The sequence below is a fragment of the Grampus griseus genome, assembly GCF_964374135.1.
Source record: "Grampus griseus genome assembly, chromosome: 7".
Taxonomy (NCBI): Eukaryota; Metazoa; Chordata; class Mammalia; order Artiodactyla; family Delphinidae; genus Grampus; species Grampus griseus.
In genome coordinates this window covers 58,777,054-58,798,437 of record NC_139001.1, presented here as the reverse complement: position 1 = coordinate 58,798,437, position 21,384 = coordinate 58,777,054, and the positions used below count along the sequence as shown (strand labels likewise).

The following is a 21,384-nucleotide window of genomic DNA, read 5'->3' as shown; positions in this document are numbered from 1 at the left end:
TAAATATGTGATTAGAAGATTGTAGGGTAATGGGGTATAATCTGATGATTTTAATGTATCATACAGCATTTTACAATATTGCTACACAATATAATGTATATTTTATGAGTTCTTGACAGCATTTTTTAAATCTTCTGACACTGCTTTTCAGGTGGTTTAAGATGTTCATTAACTCTTTACTACTTCAGAATAATCTTTACTAAGTGAAACACCTGCCCTCAAATCAGACTATTTTTATCCAAATGATGTGTTTCTGCAGCACGTTAATAGGTGCTCCATATAAAAGGATTTTATAATCAAATAAATGTTGGGAAAGGCTGGGTTAAATACAGTTAAATAGGTTTTCAACTGCAGGACATCTCAGAACCTTTTATGAACTTTGAAAGGAACCCTTTTCCAAACCTTTTTTCACCCAAACACTGTTTAAAATCTCGTGAAGTACTATTCAGTGAAATACAGGATGGGAAAAGCTGCCCTACCCTTACTTCAGACATACTCTGTGTTCTAATCTAGAAACGTATTTAAACTAATAAAGGAGAAAAAGGATAGCTTTTGAGATTTTTTCTCTTTGCCTTTCTTTGCCTGATCTGAAGTAGAAGGAGTCTCATCCTGACCATGTCTCTGGATGCTTCTTCCAAGTGCTGCTCTTTTATTTAATCTGTTGAAACTAAATCTATGACCAGAGGTAGAGATGGGGTGGGGGGGAAGAAGAAGGAAGTAAATACGAGAAAATGCTTCCACTGAGTTCCTTTGATGTGAAAAGTGATGTTGAAAACTAGGCTAGTATCATAAGCAAATACTTTTCATTTAAGGAAGCATTTGTGAGTCTTCTTCCCCCTCTTAGAGCGTACCTTATTAGCGAAAATGATAATACAACTATTCTAAAGATTACCAAGTTGATTTTGAACAATTCATGAACATTCTTTAAACAAAAAAAGCTGGATGTCCGCTAAGTTTTTTCTTTTCTGTACTTTACTTTTTTTAACATCTTTATTGGAGTATAATTGTTTTACAATGTTGTGTTAGTTTCTGCTGTATAACAAAGTGAATCAGCTATGCATATATATATATCCCCATATCCCCTCCCTCTTGTGTCTCCCTCCCACCCTCCCTATCCCACCCCTCTAGGTGGTCACAAAGCACCTAGCTGATCTCCCTGAGCTGACCTCCCTCTGCTATGCAGCAGCTTCCCACTAGCTATCTACTTTACATTTGGTAGTGTTTATATGTCAATGTTACTCTCTCACTTCGTCCCAGTTTACACTTCCCCCTCCCCGTGTCCTCAAGTTCATTCTCTACGTCTGCGTCTTTATTCCTGTCCTGTCCCTAGGTTCATCAGAATCAATTTTTTTTTTTTTTTGCGTTACACGGGCCTCTCACTGTTGTGGCCTCTCCCGTTGCGGAGCACAGGCTCTGGATGCGCAGGCTTAGCGGCTACGGCTCACGGGCCCAGCCGCTCCGCGGCATGTGGGATCTTCCCAGACCGGGGCACGAACCCGTGTCCCCTGAATCGGCAGTCGGACTCTCAACCACTGCGCCACCAGGGAAGCCCAATTTTTTTTTTTTTTTTTTTCTTAGATTCCATATATATGTGTTAACGTACGGTATTTGTTTTTCTCCTTTTTTTTTAAACATCTTTATTGGTGTATAATTGCTTTACAATGGTGTGTTAGTTTCTGCTTTATAACAAAGTGAATCAGCTATACATATACATATATCCCCATATCTCTTCCTTCTTGTGTCTCCCTCCCTCCCACCCTCCCTATCCCACACCTCTAGGTGGTCACAAAGCACAGAGCTGATCTCCCTGTGCTATGTGGCTGCTTCCCACTAGCTATCTATTTTACGTTTGGTAGTGTATATATGTCCATGCCACTCTCTCACTTTGTCCCAGTTTACCCTTCCACCTCCCTGTGTCCTCAAGTCCATTCTCTAGTAGGTCTGTGTCTTTACTCCCGTCCTGACCCTAGGTTCTTCATGACCTTTTTTTTTTTTTTTAAGATTCCATATATATGTGTTAGCATATGGTATTTGTTTTTCTCTTTCTGACTTACTTCACTCTGTATGACAGACTCTAGGTCCACCCACCTCACTACAAGTAATTTCGTTTCTTTTTATGGCTAATATTCCATTGTATATATGTGCCACATTTTCTTTATCCATTCATCTGTTGATGGACACTTAGGTTGCTTTCATGTCCTAGCTTTTATAAATAGTGCTGCCATGAATATTGTGGTACATGACTCTTTTTGAATTATGGTTTTTTCAGGGTATATGCCTAGGAGTGGGATTGCTGGGTCATATGGTAGTTCTATTTTTAATTTTCTAAGGAACCTCCATACTGTTCTCCAGAGTGGCTGTATCAATCCACATTCCCACCAACAGTGCAAGAGTGTTCCCTTTTCTCCACACCCTCTCCAGCATTTATTGTTTGTAGATTTTTTGATGTTGGCCATTCTGACCGGTGTGAGGTGATACCTCACTGTAGTTTTGATTTGCATTTCTCTAATGATTAGTGATGTCGAGCATCCTTTCATGTGTTTGTTGGCAGTCTGTATAACTTCTTCGGAGAAATTTCTCCTATAAGTTTTTACAGGATGTAATTTACTTAAGCTTTACTTTCATGTGCTTCTTCTTTCAGCATTTCCACATGCCCTCCTCCAGACAAGAAAGAGTTAACACTGCAATTCTCACCCCACACCTCTTCTGAAATTCCAGAGGCAACTTAACTTACTTTGGAAAGAGAGGATAGTTCTTAAGATTCCCAACATCCAACTGGCTCTGAAGCCATATTTTTCTTCACGATTAGTACTCATTTTTTCCTTTTATCCAACAAACAAGACAAAGAGACAATTTGGAAATGGTCTCTGCCCTCAAGGGGCTTAGAGTCTAACCAGACAAGCCCAACTTGAGATTAGAGGGTACATAAAAGGGGGTTACCGAGTGGGCTGCTTGAGGGTGGTGAAACTTGGGCTGAATCTTTCAGTGTTTGCTTAGTAGACCAAGTAAAGCAAATGCATGCACGAGAGAGGGCACAGCCTGAGAAATCTCACAGAAACTGTAACATCCTGACACTATTTGGGAACAGCAACTTGTTCCCAGGACTGGGGCATAGAGCAAGGCAGAGCTGGTGAGAGAGGCAGGTGGAGTCGCATGATGCAGGGATTCAACTTTATCCTATAAACTACAGGGAGTCATGCAAGAGTGTAAAGCAGGGGAGACAAAATAAGTTTTCCATGCAGTACAATTCATGTAGTACTATGTGGAGAACAGATTTGAGGACACCACATTGTAGAGAGAGGGAGAGCACAGGGAGGGCATGAGGATCCAGGAGAGGGATGGCAAGGGCAGGAATCACAGAGGCGGCAGTGGGGCTAGAGAGGGGATGGATACAAGAAATATCAAGGAGCTGAAACAGATGGAATGAGTTCTCTGATTTGATATGTATGTAGAGAGAGGTCTGAGGTTTCCAGCTTCGCTGACTGGGAAGATGATGGCATCTCTCACCAAGTTAAGGAACCCAGGAGGAACAGCCAGTGTTACAGGGGCAGGAGGGAGGGGAAGGATATAAGAAATTAATTTGTGTATTTCTGAGTGTAAAGGGCCTGTGAGACATCCAGGTGGAAGTGACAAGAGAGGAATTGGATATGTGGAACTGAAGCTTAAGAGAGGTCTGGGCTGGAAAAAGTGATTCTAGAATTTTTGTGTAGTTAGGTGGCTGGGTGAGGATTCTATCCTACTGACAGAATATTCTGCCTATAATGCTATAAAGTTAGAAGTAAATAACAAAGAATAATTTCCATATATTTAGACATTTAAATTTTTTTTCAAATATTTCAAAATAATTCATGGGTCAAAGATGGATAACATAGCAGAAATTAGAACTGAAAGATAATGAAAACACTATGTATCAATAATTATATATCAAAATACAACTATGTATCAAAAATAATGCTAAAGTAATATTTGGAGATAAATTTTATAGTATTAAATGAATATATTAGACAAGAAGAAACATTTAAAGTTACTGAGCTAAGAATCCAAATCAATAAATTAGGAGACAAAAACAAAAACAAGATAAAACAAAAGCTTTAACTCGGAAAATAGAAGAAAATAAATGTAAGAGCAAAATTAATGAAATAAATAACAAAACAAATAACAAAAATAATCAAAGAAATAAAAAGTCAGATTATTAAAAAGACTAATAAAATAAACAAATTTCTTGTATGATGGATAAGAAAAGAATCCTGGCACAAATAAGGTATTAGGAATGGACAAATACCAGGAATGTCCAAAAGAACACCTATATACAGTGATTTGCAAATAAGAATTTCATATAAATAACATTGAAAATTAAACAAAATAGATAATTTCCCCCCAAAAAAACTTTATGAAATAGGCTAAAAAAAAAAAAATCTATAGACCTAGAACAATGACGTAATTTGACTAGTTTAAGCACACACATAGACACATACACAAATATCATTCCTATATATCACCAACAGTCAATTAGACAAAGTAATTTTTTAAAATACATATTGCAAAAGCAACAAAGCATTTAAGATATCTAGGAATAAATCTAATAAAAGATATACAAAGGAGAGTTATAAAGCTCTAATAAATGATATAAAGAAAAACTATACAACATATACCGTGTTCATCAAAAAAAAAAAAAAAAAAGAAGACTCTGTAGGTAAAGATGATGGTTCTCCCCAATTTATTCTAGAAATTCAATGTATTTCTAATCAAAATCTAAAAGAGTATTTCACATAATTTGGTGATCTTGAAATTCAAGCCAAGAAAATTTAAACAATAAAGGTAGAGTCACCCTATAGGAAAGATTATTATAAAACTGTAATATTTAAATCAGTGCAAGTAAAAACAAATGAATAGAAATAAGGCCTAGAAACAGACCCACATAAAAAAGAAAATCCAAAGTGGGACTACAAGTCAGTGGGAACAGGATGGATTACTCAATAAATGGGTCTAAGACCACGGGCTATAAAATTAGATTCCTACCTCACCCCGTAGATGGGCTAAAGGCCCATAGATAAAAAATGAGACTAGAACTTTTAGATGCAAACACAGGATGTGTTTATGGCATCAGGATAAGGAAAAATTTCTTAAATGAAAAGCCAAACAATGTATAAAGGGAGACACTGACTCCCTTTATAGATCTGACTACGTTAAAATTAAAAATTTTTATGACTGAAAAATGCCATAAACAATGTGAAAACATAAGCCACAGAACAGAAAGAGATGTTTGTTTCCCAAAATATTAATGTCCTGGATATGTACAGAATGTCTACAAATTGCTAAGAAAAATATAAACAACCCAATAAAAAAAAAGACACAGGAGATGAACAGGAAATGCACAAAAGAGAATATTCAAATGCCCAATACACGTAAGAAAATATGCTCAACCTCACCTGCACTAAGGGACGTGAACAGTTAAAACATCATCATAATAAAACACCATTTCAATCTACCAGATTGGCAAAAATTAATAAATCTTTTCTTTCTTTTTTTGGGGGGGGGATTTATTCCATCTTTATTGTGCATCAGGGCGTACATGATAAACATAGGTCACCCTCACTAGCCACTCATCTGCTGTCCTTCTCTGGGTGAACAACCTCTGTAGGAAATTCTAAATTTAGCCCAAGAGATCAGGACCAAGAAGGGAAGGAAAAAAAAAAAAGGCCAAAGCCACGTCACCATCCTGCTATATCTCTATCTTAAAAGCAACACCTGACGTCACCGAACACTCACCTGCACGTGACAGTCCCATGCAGGAGACGTGGGGCTCTGCTAGGGAAATCACTTGTTCTGCTAATGAATTTTTTTTCCCCCATAAAAGGACACCTGGCTCCCTGATACAGATGTGGAATTACAGAATGTCTCGAGGACTAAGCCCAAGCCTGTTGCTTTCCAACAAGGTTATAATCCCATTCCTTGCTTCAGTGCACTGTTTTTCATACACTCAAAAGTTGTTCTAAAACTCCAGAAACGTGAGTACCTTTGTCACATCCTGAGCACTCAAACACCACCCAGTGAGCTTCCTGCCGGCAGACACAGGCCTTGACAAACAGGCCTTGACAGTCCCTCCCTGGAAGTCCTGAGACTGGACACTGTCAGAAGGTTGCAGGTTCATGCGGAGTTTCTACATGTGATCGAGCGCTTGTGTGAGGAAAGCCCCGCTGGTGTTGATCTCCGTCAAGGTCAGGTTATCCAGCTTGGCGTGTGCCTCCTGCTGTCTCATGAAGCTGTTGGCAGACACCCGGAGCTTGGCTATACGAGTGTCCCGCACGTCCTTGATCAGGCTCCAGAGCTCATCTGCTTTCAGGGTGTAATGTAGTCCGAAGCGTGATTTAACAGGAGTTTGATGAGCTCCATGTAGTAAGGGCTGGGCATACGGGTAAAAGTTTCTTCATTTCATTCATGATCCCTAATTTTCTCCAACTTTTCCACGTCCATCCCCTGGGGCTGGTGGGGCAGGCGGTGAGCAGCCGACACTTCTGTCTCTGTTTCAGGTTGATCGCCAGCCACAGAGGCACCTGCACGGGTAAGCTGGGGTTGAAAGGCTCCAGGCCACCTTCGATGAGGTGGATCTTGTCCAGACTGAAGTTCAGGATTATGGTGACCAGATCCTATTCGGCCAGAAACTCCACCTCAGCCGCGACCATGGCTGCGCCCACGGCCAGCCCGAGACTCGCCAAAAATTAACAAATCTCATCATATCAGGTATGTTGGCATAGATGTGCGGACAAAGAAATTCTTCATGCCGCTTTCTGTAGTATAACTTGGCATAAATATCTTGTAGAACAGTTTGGCAATACCCAGTAAACATGAAGCTGTGACTACCCTGTGAGCAGCACTCTGCTTTTCAGGAATCTCACAGAGAAAACACGAGCTCACGTGGATGTGAAGATGTCTATTATATAAGAACGAATGGAAACAAACTATCAATTGGGTAAATGGAAAGTAGTTTATTCAAACACTTGAACACAAAGAGCTGCTAAAATAAATGATTTACATCTACATATCTCAACATGGATAAATCTCAAGTATATAATTTTGAGTTAAAAAAAAGCAAGTTGTAGGAAATGTGTTCAATATGATGCCATTTATTTAAAACTTAAAAAACCCATAGGACAACACTCTATGTTGTCTTTTTGATATATACAGATGTAGAAAGTACACCTCGTCGGGGAATAATACTGGCTACAGCAGGTGCTGGCAGGAACCCACCCATATTCCCTCCAAGCTCATTATTCCTGAACCCTCCAGCTTCTTAGTGCAAACACCTTCCACTCTACCTGAAGGCTGGAGGAGAATGCTCAGCCCCTCACGGGGCAGGCCTGAACGCCAAGGAGTCTACAACCAACGACAAAGGGAGTTGATGGGTAAACACCCCAGCTCCCTTAGCCCTCAGATGGAAGAACTCTGAGGCTTGTCTACACAGGTCCCCAAAGTCCCTTATGGGATTGAGCCCCAGTTGCCCACAAGGATAACCTGCTCATCAGCACACTGCATTAACTTCTTTTCCTTCCCAGTATCACTTCCCCACCCCACTATTCTCAAATAAACTACCTGCACTCAAATCCTTGCCTCTGGATCTGCTTCTAGAGGATCTCATACTAAGATGTTACCACCGTCAGGAGACGGCCTACCTCTGCAAAAGGAAGAAGACGGAAGAGATTGGGGGTACATTTTCATTGTATTCACCATGATTTACTTATTTTAAAAACCTGAAGCAAATATTAGCAAAATGGTAGCAAAAATTAGCAAAAGGGTAGTGGATTCATAAGTCTTATTTTATTTTGTACATTTTCTGGGTTTTAAAATGTTTCATATTTAAGAATTAAAAAATTATAATAAAGTAAATGCTTACTAAATCTGTGATAAGCAGTTAGAACACTAGTTCTGTATTTAATTAGACCCTGCCAGGGTCATCTCTAAGGTGTTCGAGGTCTCAGGCAACTATTTTTCATTTTGATTTTAAATGTATATAAAATTCATGGGCCTTCCAAAATATACAAGCAGCTCATGGAGCTCAATATCAAAAAAACAAACAACCCAATCCAAAAATGGGCAGAAGACCTAAACAGACATTTCTCCAAAGAAGATATAGATTGCCAACACACACACGAAAGGGTGCTCAACATCACTAATCATTAGAGAAATGCAAATCAAAACCACAATGAGGTATCACCTCACACCAGTCAGAATGGCCATCATCAAAAAACCTACAAAGAATAAATGCTGGAGAGGGTGTGGAGAAAAGGGAACCCTCTTGTACTCTTGGTAGGAATGTAAATTAATACAGCCATTATGGAGAACAGTATGGAGGTTCCTTAAAAAACTAAAAATAAAACTACCATATGATCCAGCAATCCCACTCCTGGGCATATATCCTGAAAAAACCATCATTCAAAAAGAGACATGGGCTTCCCTGGTGGCGCAGTGGTTAAGAATACGCCTGCCAATGCAGGGGACACAGGCTCGAGCCCTGGTCCAGGAAGATCCCACATGCCACGGAGCAACTAAGCCCATGTGCCACAACTACTGAGCCTGCATTCTAGAGCCCACAAGCCACAACTACTGAGCCATGTGCCACAATTACTGAAGCCCACTTGCCTAGAGCCCGTGCTCTGCAACAAGAGAAGCCACTGCAATGAGAAGCCCACGCACTACAACGAAGAGTAGCCCCTGCTCGCCACAACTAGAGAAAGCCCGCGTGCAGCAACGAAGACCCAATGCAGCCAAAAATAAATAAATAAATAGATTAAAAAACAAAACAAAAAAAGAGACATGTACCACAATGTTCATTGCAGCACTATTTACAATAGCCAGGACAGGGAAGCAATCTAAGCGTCCATCAACAGATGAATGGATAAAGAAGATGTAGCACATATATACAATGGAATATTACTCAGCCATAAAAAGAAACAAAATTGAGTTATTTGTAGTGAGGTGGATGGACCTAGAGTCTGTCATACAGAGTGAAGTAAGTCAGTAAGTCAGAAAGAGAAAAAGAAATACCATATGCTAACACATATATATGGAATCTAAAAAAAAAAAAATGATTCTGAAGAACCTAGGGGCAGGACAGGAATAAAGATGCAGACATCGAGGATGGACTTGAGGATGAGGGGAGAGGGAAGGGTAGGCCAGGATGAAGTGAGAGAGTGGCATGGACATATATACACTACCAAATGTAAAACAGATAGCTAGTGGGAAGCAGCTGCATAGCACAGGGAGATCATCAACTCAGCGCTTTGTGTCCACCTAGAGGGGTGGGATAGGGAGGGTGGGAGGGAGATGCAAGAGGGAGGGGATATGGGGATATACGTATACGTATAGCTGATTCACTTTGTTATACAGCAGCAACTAACACAACAATGTAAAGCAATTATACTCTAATAAAGATGTTAAAAAAAAAAAATTCGGGCTTCCCTGGTGGCGCAGTGGTTGAGAGTCCACCTGCCGATGCAGGGGACATGGGTTCGTGCCCCGGTCCGGGAAGATCCCACGTGCCTGTGAGCCATGGCCGCTGAGCCTGTGCGTCCGGAGCCTGTGCTCCGCAATGGGAGAGGCCACAACAATGAGAGGCCCACGTAACACAGAAAAAAAAAAAAGAAAAAAAAAATTCATGGGCCCATGTGAAGCAAAGTGATTTATCAATGACAATTTAGAATAATAGGTAGAGAGGAGCTATTTTTGTATTTGTTATTGTCCATCAGGGCATGGGAAGATTTGATTCATCATAGTGTCAGGCACCATCTATTCCTATCAGATACAGACACCATCTCTTTGTGTTCTTTATTGTTAATTGCACTGCACCTAGATAATTTTGTGTCTCCCATGCATGAAGAAAGGTAGCAATGATGGTATTATAATGCATGGCTCTTCAGACCTGCTTGTGGTTTGCAGTTCCCTAATACCATTTATTTAAATCTGGTTACAGCATCACTCAGAAACCCATTAGTTCAAGGAATGTCCATCCCCTGTCCAGCATGGCTCAAGATGGATCAGAGAAAGCATGGCATTGCCACACCTATCCAAGGCAAGAGATATAGGTTGGAAGGGCCCCTGGTATAGGCTCAAAAACCCTTGGAGAAAAAGTGAGTCTCCTTGAGGACTGCCTGACACGTGGCACAGAGCCCGTGGAAGATACGGGGTGTCCCCCCTGGGGTCCAGCAGTGGGGTCACATGGACTAAAGGATGCCTGCCACCACCCCTGCCGCCTTCAGGTGCATGGGCCAGAGGTAGTACCATGGCTGGAGCCAAGTCACACAGCTCAAGTCCAGAGGGTCAGCAGTGGACCACCTACAGTAATCCAGCATCCAGAACTCATCCTCCTTCAGTGACCCAAACAAGCCCCAATTCAGCACCATTCTGGCAGCCAGTCTCACAGGATCCAATGAAAGAAATGCTGCACTACCAGCAGGAGAAAACTGCTACCAGGACACCCTCGTGGAGCCAGAGCTGAGCCACAGGACCCACAGACACGAGGTCCAGAGCTCCTCGAGGCAACAGCAAGGGTAGAGGGTCAGAGGGAAACAGAAGCCCCCCAGGGTCCTGGTCCTGGCTCACGGCAGCACTGCCAGCCCACTGGCCTCAGACACCACAGGGGCACTGTGAAATTGTTGAGGAAGTCACCTAAAACCCAAGGCCCCCTAAGTGTGGGGTGCGGGGCAGAGGACCATTTGTCCCTGTCTAAGGGTAGAACAGTAACTCACCTCACAGATCTCTACCTGTTTCATATGTATCCATTTGGTATTCACCCTTGATCGGGAATTCTTTAAAGAGAAGAATTACATCACAAACGTCTTCTGTGTCGGTCACAGACCCCAGCCCCATGCTAGATTCATACCTGATGCCCAGTGGGTAACTGCAGACCCAGGGACTGGCTGAATTGTTTCCCTGGAAGCAGAGTCAGAGAAATGCTGGCTTAGGGGGGGTGACATTTGCGGAAACACCACACAAGAAGCTGATGTTGAATCATTAAATTTCCCCTTTGCGTGAACCTTCTGGTCTGGTGTGCAATCATCAAACAGCCTCTTGTATGACAACTAGGACTCCTGCTGTTCCATCCATATGCTTCTACACTAACATTCTGAAATATGCTTTTAGCAATGCCAAAGAATATGGATGTTATCTTGTAGCCTAGGATCTTTTTAATACTCTGAAAAATCGTTTTCTGTATCTCTGTCCTAATAATATATCTCATCATCTTTTTGCGACGAGTGTATGTTTCTGTGTGTGTGTGTGTGTGTGTGTGTGTGTGTGTGTGTGTGTGTGTATCTGTGTGTGTTTCTTCCACTGGCTTTCACGGGAAAACACTGAAACAATTAATTGCTCTACCCAGGCTTCTACTTCTCTTTCTCTCTCCTGCTCTCAATCTTCTGGCCAATTTAGCCTTTCCCTCCTGTTTTGCCATTTCACAGTGAAACGGCAGTGTTTCCACTTTTGAGTGTCATTTCATTACATTTCTAAAGTAACAATCCTGCATCCCCAAATTAACTCTTGTCTGGCGGGAAGTGTAAATGGCTTATGAACGCATAATGCACTTCGTCAAAAAAAAAAAAAATCCTCACTGTAATGTATATTTCCTCCTTGTTGTGCTTTGGGGCATCAATTAATGTCAAAAGCCTGACAATCCCCTGAACACATCCCTTTGACTACTGATACGGGTGTGACACTTCCTGCCATGTGGGCAATGTTTTCTACACGTGGCTCACTCCTCTTGCCCTCGATTTCCATGACACTCTGGTACTTGTTCCCTATTCCCTTCTCCTTCTGGGGACAAAGAGTGTAACAGAAGTAGGTTCTTCATAGACTATAAACCCCATGGTATTTCTTTCTCTTTTTCTTTCTTTCTTTCTGTCTCTCTCCTTTTCCATAAGAAACTTACTCAAACTTGAAAAATCGTAAAACAGTACTATATCAACGCTTTCTCCTACATTCTCCTAGTTATTCAGTGGTTAGGTTCTAAAGAAAGTCTTCACCCACTAAGCTTCCAAAAATGACAAGTTCAGAATAAGAGGACAAGATTTTCTTAGTTTTTGAAAAAAAATAGACTATATGTAACAAAAAGGACTTCCATTTTCAAAGGATATACATGGAATACTCTCCAAGAACAGAAACTGAGACTAAGTGGACCCACCCTGAGTCAGTTAGACAGGGTAGGGTTGACCCCTAGGAAAATAAGCCTGATTCACTTTCCTGTATGCATAGACAGAAATTGTGCCGGGGTGGAAACAGAGAGAGGAGTTCAGAGATGAGTTATAGGGAAATCTTATAATCTGGGTTCACAGGGGACCACAGGCAGCATTTCTTGTTCTAAAGGCCCTACTGGCTGCTGGCATTCTGGAAAACCCTTAGAGAGAGTCCCCTGTGTGCGGGCACTCGAGTACTCTGCCCTCATGCCCGCATCCTCTCTTATTCTTCCTAGTTGGAATGTCAGTGGTAACTTCACTCACAAAAGCATAACTGATGCCCAGTGGGAAAATCTAACATACACTTTTAGAACATAGAATTGTTTACTCACTGCGCAGCCCTACACATCTTGAGATGGATAGAAAACACAAACCAGTCAGAAAGAAACCAAAGGGACACGCCACTACAAATAAACAGGGAGATTTTTCTTGCATCCCCACAGAGTTTGTGTGAGAAAAATAAAATTGCTTGTTTATAGAAATTTGACCTTAAAACTTCAAAACAAAGAAAGATGCAGTTTGAAAGAAATGCCTTTTTCTTAGATTTTTAAAAAAATAATTATTAGCTTTTCTTTTTTTAAAAAAATTATTTATTTATTTTATTTATTATTTTTGTTTATTTATTTATTAGTTTTGGCTGTGTTGGGTCTTGGTTGCTGTGCGCAGGCTTTCTCTAGTTGCCGCGAGCAGGGGCTACTCTTTGTTGCGGTGCGCGGGCCCCTCTCTGCGGTGGTCTCCCCCGTTGCAGAGCACGGGCTCTAGAGTGCGCAGGCTTCAGTAGCTGTGGCGCGTGGGCTCAGTAGTTGTGGCTCGCGGGCTCTAGAGCACAGGCTCAGCAGTTGTGGCGCACGGGCCTAGCTCCACGGCATGTGGGATCTTCCCGGACCGGGGCTCGAACTCGTGTCCCCTGCATTGGCAGGCGGATTCTTAACCACTGTGCCACCAGGGAAGCCCTTTTTCTGAGATTTTTTTAATGTCAGTTTTGTAAATGGGTCAAGCCAAAGTGAGCTAAGAGATCAGTAAAATGACTTTTCTTTCCCTCCTAAGAATCAGCTTAGTCCCACTATTCTTTATCATGCTAGGGAGGATGGGGACCTAGAAGGATTATGGTGTTAAAACTTCAAAACCTTTTGCTATCAAGCACAAATTCTAATTATCATTTAAAGGATACTCTGGAAAAACCTTCCAAAACCAAATCAGGAGAGACATCCAAGGCAGCAAAAGACACCCCCGTTGGCAGTCCAAAAAGGATTAGAAGCAAACCCAAGAAAAATCTACATGATGACAAATTGCTCCAGGGTCTTCACCTTTAAGCCCCAGTTAAACACTCCTGACTATGAAATGGCAATTTGGTAAGACAGAAACATTTTCTGAGCTCTAATAAAACATTTCTTCCCTGCTTTCTCTAAGTTAATAAATCTAAGAAGAGGTCTCAAAAGTTTTATCAGGGTAGCATTTCTACAAATATAACCCCGGCAACAGCCCCTGGGGTCCCAGGTCAGACGATGCCCCATATTATCCTCAAACACTTTTCTTCTTTGATATTCCACAGCACTCAGCTACCTGGAGCGCATCTACATAAATCAGCGGAGAGAAAAAGAATTCTAATCACAGTAAGAACTGCATCCTATTCGGTGATTGAAAACCGCAACTGTGTTTTCCAATCTCTTTGCAATGACAGAGTGTCATGATGTGGAATGAAAACCCGTGGATTATAGTCCCAGGGCCCATATGCTTATGAGGCCCTGTTTGCATCAAACCTAAAGATGACTTGATTTCTAACCTGCCTTGTGAGCTGAAAGACACGATGCATTTATCCAAGGAGAGTTCTGTAGAGGTGAAGCAGGTGATCCACAGAGACTCTACCATAACTTTTCCCCAACTGCCATTCATTAGACATGTTCCATCTCATGAACCGTGAATCATTTCATTTTAAATACTCTTTTATTTCCTTTAAATTTATTTAAAACTTTATTAGATTCAACTGGCACCGTCCTGACAGACAGCCCGCATTCATTTTAAAACTTCCCAGCGGAGAAGCATAAAACATTTAAAATCTATATTTGATCTGACAACAGCAGTACAGTGTTTGAATTAGAAACAGATGAGACATAATTGAAGATAAAGAGGACGCAAGCACCACTCCCATTTTGGTGAAGTGGGCTTTAAATTATCAGATTCATCCAGAATACATTACCGAGAAACATTGAATTGTTATCCGTAGACAGCCTTTTCTAAGAGTTTACAATTTCTCAGTTCAGTGAAGCTTACCACCAGCTTGTTATCAGAAAAAAAAACAAAAAATCATTCGGTTCAGAGCACATAACTGATCTCACCTCAAAAAGTACACATTTCCTTCTGATAACAGACACTTCATTGGACGGCCAAGGGGGTACTTCACGCACAATCTTTTCAGGTCCTTCCACTTCCTAGGTAGTTCCTGAGGAGGCTACAAATAGGCATGGTTTACCAACAGGGCTCCCTGCCAAGCCTGCCTCCATCTTTAATTAAACATCCCACAGGACACACACCCTCACTCACACCCGCATGCCCACGCACATGCATGTGCACGTGCGTGTGCGTGCCACGTGTGTGTGTGTGTGCATGCACGTGCAAGAGTGTGTACACACACGCACGATCTTGGCTTTGCCAGAGTCCTTCCACCATTCTCATTAGTAATGGAGCTGCACTTCTTCCCGGTGTCTCATCGTCGTCGCAGAAAGACTTCAGAAAGGAGTCAGGGAGGTCAGGAAAGTAAGTAAAGGGAGGCTTTATGTAAGTGATAGTACCCTCCCAAGGTGAGAGCAGGCAGTTTCAGGTGAGTAGCTGCCCTGAATTTCTTCGGCAAACCGGTTATGTGGGGCGTACAAATGAAGGGGAGGAATATTCACTGGGGAGGGAGGGGTTTGGGGTTCACATCCCCTGAGTTTCATCCCAGCACCACCTTCCCCAGGGGAGAAGAATTCTTGTCCTCATTTAGCTTTGATCGGAAGTGTCATGGCATAGGTGCCTGATGGGTACTTCTTATCTGCAAGGCTAATTATATCGTAATGAGAGAATACCGAGCAAAAGGTTACATTCGGACACTGGAGATTCCCGCCTTTTCCCGCCTTTCTTTGTGTGTCTCCAGGACACTTATCACCGCAAAATGTGTGGTTTTCTATCAGTCTGGAGGTTCCTGCTTTTCTTTGTCTGCCCATGGACCCATGCTGTTTACAAGATGTGTGGTTTCCTGCCACCTGGTCCGTACCTCCCTTTCTCTGTTCATATCTAGCTACCTGCCTGCTGTAACACACTCATTATACAAAGAAAATTTGCTACATTTAACTAATGAAAGTTAAATAAGTTAAGTCTGGATACAATAGCTTGCTATGTTTGCAGGGGGTGGTTTGTTTTCAAAAACAAAATCAGACTTTGGAACGTAAGTCAGACTAACAAAACCAGAAGAATAATTCCAGTAAGATGAGAATAACAGTGTGAATCTGTCTAGGCTATTTTCTTCTCATTCAATATATTTTTACTAATTTTCAATGTAAGACATATAAATACTCCTATAAAGCATCAAATCTCAAGTTTTTTAAAGACAAAAATAAGGAAAGAGGAAAGGAGAAGAAATGCTGAATTCTTTTGGAAAAATTGAGGGTCCAGCTAGATTGTGAAAAGCTCAGAACCCTTTCAGTTAGGCCAAATCTTAAACTTTAATTTTCAATTAAAAAGCAATGATTTTTGGAAAAAATCTTGAAACTTGAAAAACTTTGAAGTACTTTGTGACTTCCAAGTCATTTAAATTAGATTATCAAGATTTAAATCAGGGAGAATCTTCAAGATGTAAGGGCTAGTCTGTGTGTGTGCAGGAGGTATAGGTACGTGTGTGTGAGAGTGTGTGTGTGTGTGTGTGTGTCCACGTGTGCGTGCTATTAAGAAAGCTGGTTAGGCTGAAAGTCAGAAAGTACTTTTTAACTGCATAATTCCTAGAAGGCAGCCTTCTAAGATAGGAAAGAACAGAGATTTGGGAGTCGGACAGACCCGTATTTAAATAATAATGCTTGGTGACTGACCACAGGCAAATTACTGGACCTGATTCTCCCTCAAGTGAGGAAAATACCTCCTTCCAGGCTGCCAAGGTTTAAATGAGGCCACATCTGTTAAAAAGCTTCATACTGTGCAAGCTCTAATTTAGAACCTAAAACCTTATGTCCTGCTCACAGAATGTTAAAAATTGGGCGTGTGCTCCTCAAATGCATTTTGAATAATAAAAATACCCAAGTGATGATGAAACAAAAAACGCATTTTACCATACACGTTTACCCAACACAAATGATTTTAAAAACATGTATTTAAAATGTAAATACAGAGCTATCAGAGCTCTTCCTTTTCAGAGAGTTTGCCCGATGAGCTGAACCAGGGGAACTTTCTACAATACAGGGAGTTTGGAAAGTAGACACCTTCCATCCCAGGTAAATCTTGTGGCTGCTAAAAGATACTTTGATGGCTCTGATGATTCTGGAATTGTATTTAAATTAGGGCCATTTGTCTGAAATTTTTTCTTAACCTAGCCTATACGCCTGACTGATTAGAAAAGTCTTTGGTAAATGACGGTAAATACTGGGAGAACAATGTCCTTGACAAATTCATATTCTTCGAAGATTTCTCACTCTTTTATTTCAAAAAGTTCTCACTGCTATACCACTGAGTCTAATCATTTCCCTTCTCCAGAATGCTGAGGTTCTACCAAGTTGTTTTCCTTGAACCGAAATATCCTTTGTTCTCCCTGACAGCATATTCCTTTGATGTCTCTGGGAGTCCGTTCCTCAGCATGGAAAATAATAATAATAATAATAATAATACTCTTGCCAAATCTGATACTTAGTTTTAGACACAGAAATTTGCTGCATCCATGCAGGCAAGTCTTTCCACCTCAGAAGCCATTCCATCACATTTTCTTATCACTGCAGATGGCATCCACCTAAGTACTCTTAGCTTCCTTCAACCGTTTTCCCTGCCCTTTAAAATTGAGCTCTCAGGCAAATGCAGCAATTTGAAACTGCAGGCGAGCCCACCCACTTTCATAGCTAACTCATGTTGCCTCAAATATCATGCTGTATTTCCATAGGGATGTGTTTTCTTAATGTTTTTATTTTCTCTTTTTTGTACCGTATTTCCTCTTCTTAAGTCTGTCAAAGAGTAAAAATCATTTCAAAATTTGAAGCAACTTTGCGAGAAAGAGAGAAATCCTGTGATACAGATTCACTCCGAGGGCAGTCGCAGAATCATTTCCAACTAGGATGCACCCTCTGAGTTTTTATTAGAGTCGAAGTAGCCCTGATTATGACGTGAGACTGGATCACAGTCACAAGTCAGGTGGCCATAATCTGAGTGCAGCTGGGAGCTTTAATTTCTTTTAAGGTAGTATTTTGCTATTTTGTGGGTGACAAGCAAATTTTGCATTCAAGAGAAGAAAATGGGATTTGTTTTTTAGAGAAGACCCTCCATGTAGTTGGGAGTGACCACTCTGATGGGCCCTTTTAGTCTTGTAAATATAATGTGAACGCTTACCCAGTGTTCTCGGGAAGACCTTGAGGTAGAGAAGTGACCCAGAGGCCAGGGCTTCGGCATGAGAGGTTGAGTATCCTGTTTATAATGTCAATTGGGCTTCTTAGCAGCACTGTTCTCTGTGGAGTCTCAGCAGACTATCCCCCATACCCAGATTTAGACCACCTACAGCCTGGGAGATCTTGTGTCTTGTTGGATTCCAGGCATTTTCTTGTGGGAGGCTGGGACCTGAGGCTGAACTCTCTGGGATTTGCAGATCATATCTCCTCCTCTCCTGACTCTGGTGACACAGTGAAGACCCTGGATTACAGCCTTGGTACCAGCCCAGCCTGGATGGGAAGTGTCCCCAACAGGGTATTACCCACAGCTGAATGAGTCCATCGTCATAGGGAGATGCATGGTGAACTCTCACTGGGGCCATGGGAAGTCCTTCTGGAGGAAAGGGATCTGCCCACTGTCAATCACCCAGAAGCAGGAAATGAGTGGGCATGCACTGGAGGATGGCAGGACAGGTTCTCTCTGAAACTGGGAGTTGATTGGACTCCAGGTCAGAACGCCTGGGAATTCCCATTGTGGAGGCTGAGCTGCCCCCACCACTGGATGCCTCTGGGGATTAGGAAGGAAGGTTTTTGGCTTGTGGGCTTTAAGAGCAGCCCCTGCTGATGCGGTGAACCACTCTGTGTTCACAAGCCTGACCCAGTTACTCAGAGGAGAAGTAAGGAGGGCGATGGTCCCTCCCCGAGGCTAGAATAGGCATGCGCTGGAGGTGGGCTGGGAAAAGGCAGGTGAGCTCATCAAAGTGGCTCTCTCTTGGGAATCATCAGTAGTATGGGCAGATTCTGGCATCAAGACAAGAAGCCTGAACAGAAAGAAAAACTAGAGGGACTTGTTCTCAGGAACACTTGCATCTGGTTGTCAGGAGCCCAGATTCCTGGGCAGTTCACAGTGATAACTGAGAAGATACTTTGAGGGGCCTTCATTTCTGGAAAGAAGGCCAATGGGAGCTCATGCTGTAATAATCTGGGTAGAAAAGGATGGGTTATTTCATTTTGTCACAAAATGGTCAAGCAGTAGACAGATGGGCTGAGTTTTAACAATTACTATGGGGTCTATTTGTGACATGAAAGGTACTAAAATCAGATCACCTGTAAAAGACAGACAAGAAATACTTATTCCTTTTTCCTTTTCTCCAAATTCAGATAGATCTCCTTTTCTGAGATTAAAGAGTAGAACCAAAAGGTCTCTACCCAAAGGAATATGATAGTATGTCAAGACAAAGAATTAATAATGGCCTAGTGCATGTAGTAGAAAATTTATGACATATCTTTATTGGCACTTTTTTTTTTTTTTTTTTTTTTTTTTGCGGTACGCTGGTCTCCCACCACTGTGGCCCCTCCCGCTGCGGAGCACAGGCTCCGGACGCGCAGGCCCAGCGGCTATGGCTCACGGGCCCAGCCGCCCCGCGGCACGCGGGATCTTCCCGGACTGGGGCATGAACCCATGTTCCCTGCATCGGCAGGCGGACTCTCAACCACTGCGCCACCAGGGAAGCCCTCTTTATTGGCACTTCTAATCCTTGGAAGTACAGTGCTCTTACCCTGAGTGTAGCCACTCACAAATGAAGGCGTGCTGTAGGTCACAGTACACTGTCCTTTCACAGATCCTGTTTTTCACAGTAGAAAGCCAGATTCACCAAATATTTTTTGTACCAATACCTTTCATCAGTGAAGAAGAGCTAAGTGTAATACTTAGCTTTGAGAATGGAAGTATAAATAGAATGTTCAGCCACAAAAGATACACACCTTCCCAAAGACAGGGATATAAGGGAGATAAACTTCTAATATCCCTCCCTTCTCCATGACTCAGCGAGTCTATTGCTGATACTACAGTGTCTCTGCTCAATTCTGATTTTCACAGCTAATACAAAGTCAGGTGTGAGTCATAGCAACCAGAAACAGGATTTGCTAGAAATGAGGCCTCAGATCTAGAAGCACCACTCTATCTAGCTCCCCCTACATTCTCTCAGTTTCAATAAAATTTTGTATGATTCTCAAGCTCTATAGTATTTACCCCTACGTCACAGTTAGATTCATTTAAAGTGAGATATGGTTTTCAACTTGAGTCATCTTTAGGCCATTTGCGGACAAGCTTTACATAATCCCGGGGGGAAAATGTTCAACATATTGAACAAGTTTGATAAAAAGACACATAGCTTGATTCAATTTTTATTTATTGTTTTTACAGCTTTATTGAGGTATAATTGTCATACAGTAAACTGCACCTATTTAAAATGTGCAACTTAATAAATTTTAATTGATGTATCTACCCATGAAACCGTCACCACGATCAAGGTAATAAACGTGTCTATCACCCTCCCAGATTGCCTCACGCCCCTCTGCTTGACTCAATTTTTAACCAAGGAGAATATACCCACAAGGTCTTTCCTATACTCCCTGCCTCAGAAAATCAAATTGCCAAGAAATCGATTTCTGAGCCTTATTTGGCTTTTATCTGGACACGTTGAATAAATACACGCAATCTGTTGACAATGCATTCGTGAGAGTACAAGAAATCTGTCTTTAAATTGCATCTTCAAAGAAGACATTTCCATAGTAAACTCTATTTGTCCCAGGAAGTATTAGACTACTTGAAAGATGGAAATTGAAAAGTAAGCAATCATACTTTGAAAGGTCCCTGGTTTTCATCTCTTACGGGTCTGCAAATTTCTCAGAAGCTAAACTTGAGAAAACAACAGATTTCTGACATGGGCATTACAGCTTCCGCCCTGCCTCAGACTCAGTGATGGAGGTGAAACCCCAACCTTGAGTTTTATGTTGGGGGAACCACATTTCCAAATGGCTTCTAGTTAAATGTTATTTAAGAATTGTTTGATAAAAAATATTACTGTTCCAGATAAAATAATGTCAATAGCAATGTTGATAATATGATAAAATATTTTCCTTCTATGGTCTCTGCCTCGGTTGGAATCCAACTTTCCTGGCTCTGCTGCTACTAACTATGAGTGCCCCTAGGTAAGATATTTAACATCTCCAAGACTCAGCTTCCTCGTCTATAAAATGGGATTCATGATAAGATAGGGTTTCCTTGAGGATGAGATAATATAATAGATAATTAATGTTAGCTATTATTGTATATGTATTGCTTTTGCTAATTGTGCTATAGGCTAGAAATGAAAGATAAAAGCCTCAAATTTCAGGGTTGCTGACATTCTGGAGCAAGTATTTACTACCCATCAATCTTTAGTGGAGACGGCTATCTTCTGGTGGTACCTGGACACCTGCCTATGGCCAAGAGGTAACCTGCTCTCTGGATCATTTTGGTTTAGGGAGAGAAGGAGGGAACACTCACTGCCAGGGATGAAAGTTCCTCCCAAAACTCAGCTTCCTGAGGATGGAAGTAGCCCCACCTTTCCCTGGAAGACCTCGATATTACAGTACAGTACTCATGTTCTCTTGCAAGGCCCCAAGGAAGCAGTTCTCTAAGTTTGACGTGGTCCCATGGGGGTCCAGCCTGTCCTTTGTAAACAGCCCTGAAAAAAACAGAAAGAGCTCCAGTTGGAACAGCTCTCTTGAAATGTTGTTTCACATTG

At 41.7% G+C, this 21,384-nt stretch overlaps 1 pseudogene across 1 annotated transcript; it reads right to left on the bottom strand.

The window, feature by feature from the left end:
• Positions 1-6,160: 6,160 nt before the first annotated feature.
• LOC309825373 (DNA replication complex GINS protein PSF2-like) lies at positions 6,161-6,683 on the bottom strand (annotated as a pseudogene). Its single transcript has one exon. The product of its transcript is annotated as a DNA replication complex GINS protein PSF2-like (transcript).
• Between the last annotated feature and the right edge of the window lie 14,701 nt (positions 6,684-21,384).